Genomic DNA, 3,569 nt, shown 5'->3' on the forward strand with positions numbered 1-3,569 from the left:
ATGATATCTCATAGTTGTTTTGATTTGCATCTCTCTTAGAGCTAGGGATTTTGAACACTTCTTCATCTGTTTGTTCGCCATCTGAATGGCTTCTTTGGTGAAGTGTCTTTTCATATCCTGTGCCCATTTTTCAGTTGGGTTGTTTATCTTCTTGTGGTGCTCGAGTATTCTATAAATTCTAGATATAAGTCCCATATCAGATATGACGTTGCCAAATATTTTTTCCCAGTCTGTGGCATCCCTTATTACCCTATTGGAGAAGTTTTTAAATGTGCATAGGGATTTGATTCTTGTTCTTGTTGCTGTTACATGACATCGAGTCTCTTGTGACTCAGCCCTAAACCGTGTGCCAATATTACTGTCTCTGACACACCTACCCCCATTAACCTAGTCACTGAATCTTCTTCCTCACAGAGGATCTTTCTCTCCTGCACTGCCCCTCCACCCTCCTAAATATGATGTTCTTCTTCAAGGACTGGTCCCCTCTTACAACATGTCCAAAGTATGTTAGATGAAGCTTCAGAATCTTTGCCTTTAAAGAGCAGCCTGGTTTAACCCTCTCCAGGATGAACCTGTTTGTTTTCTTAGCAGTCAATGGTATACTCTTATCCATCACCACAGCTCAAAGGCATCAATCCTCCATCTATCATTTGTAGGCATTGTCCAGCTCTCTGATCCATAGCAAGTGATTGCAAAGATTATGGCCTGCATCAGGTGCACCTCAATCTCCAGAGTGACACCATTGCTCTTTAGTACTTTGGAGACATCCCTACTAGCAGAATTTCTCATTACAATACATCTTTTCCTTCCCTGGATACTGGTGACAATAGTATTTATTGTGGAGCCAAGCAAAGGCTGTAGTCCTTTACCTTCTGCAGCAAGAGCTTCAGGTTCTCCTCAGTTTCAGGAAGCATGGTTGTGTCATCTGCAAAATGCAGACTGTTGATGAATCTTCCATCAATATTGATGCCATATTTCTCCTCATACAGCTCAGCCTCCTAGTTAATCTGTTCTACATATAGGTTGAAAAGGTATGGAGATAGAACACAGACCTGGCATACACCCTTCCCAATTTTGAACCATGCAGTGTTTCCTTGCTCCATTCTGATGATTGTATCTTGGTTCAAGGATAGTTTTCCATTAGCCGAATTAAGTGTTCTGGGATTCCAATTCTTCTCAGAGTCAGCCAGAGTTTGTTATGATCCACACAGAAAAACGCCATTGCATAATCAATGAAACATAGATAGACATTCCTCTAGTACTCCTTGCTTTCAGCCAAGATCCATCTAACATTAGCTACAATATCCCTAGCACCACAACCCCTTCTAAAACCAGCCTGCACTTTCAGCAGTTCTCTGTTTATATGCTATTCTAGTCAGTTTTTGGATAATCTGTTCTGCATATAGGTTGAAAAGGTATAGAGATAGGATGCATCCCTGGCATACGCCCTTCCCAATTTTGAACCATGCAGTGTTTCCTTGCTCTGTTCTGACGACTGCCTACTGGTCCAAGTATAGGTTTCACATTAGAACGATCAAGTGTTCTGGGATTCTCATTCTTCTCAGAGTCAGCCACAGTTTGTTATGATCCACACAGTCAAACACCTTTGTATAATCAATGAAACACAGATAGACATTCTTCTGGTATTCCCTGATTTCAGCTAAGATCCATCTAACATCAGCTACAAATCCCTAGTACCACGATCCCTTCTAAACCCAGCCTAGACTTCTGGTAGTTCTCTGTTGATGTGCTGTTCCTGTCGTTTTTGGATAATCTTCAGCAGAATTTTTCTTACATGTGATGTCAATGATATTTTTTTTATAATTTCCACACCCGGTTGGGTCACCTTTCTTTGGAATGGGAACAAATATAGATCTCTTCCAGTCAGTTAGCCATGTGGTTGTCCTCCAGATTTCTTGATACAACTTGGTGAGCCATCTAGGGCAGCATCTGTTAGTTTAAATACGTCAATTGGTATACCATCTATTCCTGGGGTCTTATTTTTTGCTATTTCCTTCAAAGCACCTTGATCTTGTTTCTTCATCACCATAGGCTCTTGCTCATATATTGTTTCATGAAATTCTTCTTAGAAGGTCCCATTCATTTATTTTATCCTCTCCTTTTCTAGGTTTTTCAGGATGCTTGGAAGATTGTTTATGTTGTGGATTAGGACTTCTAGAGTACTTCCAAGCTTTTCTCTAATGAAGTTTATAGTCCTTGGGTTTAGTTCTAGATTCTTGATCCATTTTGCATTGATGTTTTGTGTATGGAATAAAGTGTGGATCTTGCTTGAGTTTTCTGCAGATAGTTTTCCAATTTTGCCAACACCATTTGTTAAAAACACTGTCTTTTCCCCACTTAACTGATTTCATCTCCTAGTAAAAAATCAGTTGTCCATAAGTTGATGGTCTGATTTATGGGTTCCCAATTCTATGCCACTAATCTATGTGTCTGTCCTTGTACCAGTGCCATGCTATCCTGACATCACAGCAGTGTAGTAGGATTTTTAATCAGAGTAAGATGCCTCCTACTTTGTTTCTCTTTGTAAGGAGTGTTTTGCTTATTTGGGGCCTCTTTCCATTCCAAATGAAATTGGAGATTGCCTTTTCTATATCATTGAAGAATAGAATTGGTATTTGTATTGAGATTGCATTGAATGTGTAAATTGCCTTTGGTAGTATTGTTATTTTCCCAATATTACTCTTCCTGCCCACAAGCAAGGTATATTCCTCCATTACTCCAGGTCTCTTTTTGTTTCCTGTAGTAATGTTTTGTAATTTTCTTTGAATAGATCCTTTGTACTTCTAGTTAGATTTACTCCCAAGTATTTAATCTTGTCATTCACTATTGTGAAGGGTATTGTTTTTTGAACCTCAAGTTCTTAAGATCACAATTACCTGATCCAAAGTCAGTGTTTTAATGCTGCCACATCCATGAAGGACTCTGGGATGTGCAGATCAATTCCTGCCAAGATTCAGGCTTTGCTTTTCTGTCTCTACTGCCCCAGACAGATGGCACTGACTTTCCTTCATTTTCTCTTCTTATTAGTATAATTAAATTCACATCCAGAATGTTAATTACAAGGGCGTCTTGAAAATGTGCTGTTTGTTTTCAAATGCTCCAAATAGCAAAGAAATCGAATAAAAGTGGGTGGAAAGACCTAAAATAAGCAAATCAGATTCCTTGAAATAGAATCATCTTTGTTACTCTGATATGAACACCCTTTAAAAATGGCATTAAAAGTGATTGAGACTTTTCTCTCAATAACAAGTGAGAGCAATCTTTAATTTCCTTTCTCTGTTCTATTAGGATTAGAAGTCAGTGTAAAATAGTTTCTGCATGATATGAAATGTTCCATTTTTTACTTTTCTGCTCTATAACATTATAGAGCATTAGAACTGTTTGTTTCTTAAAGTTTTAGGTAAATTTTTCCATGAAATATACTGGATAGAACACTATTTTAAGAGGTAGCTTGTTAGAAATTTTTATAACTCATATAATCGTGAGTGAGCCATATAAATATTTTAATTACTTTGTACTCAGATATGTTGTTGTTCTTGTTATGTGCC

Source organism: Elephantulus edwardii, unplaced genomic scaffold (genome assembly GCF_000299155.1).
Source record: "Elephantulus edwardii isolate Elephantulus edwardi_28Jun2011 unplaced genomic scaffold, EleEdw1.0 scaffold00013, whole genome shotgun sequence".
Lineage (NCBI taxonomy): Eukaryota > Metazoa > Chordata > Mammalia > Macroscelidea > Macroscelididae > Elephantulus > Elephantulus edwardii.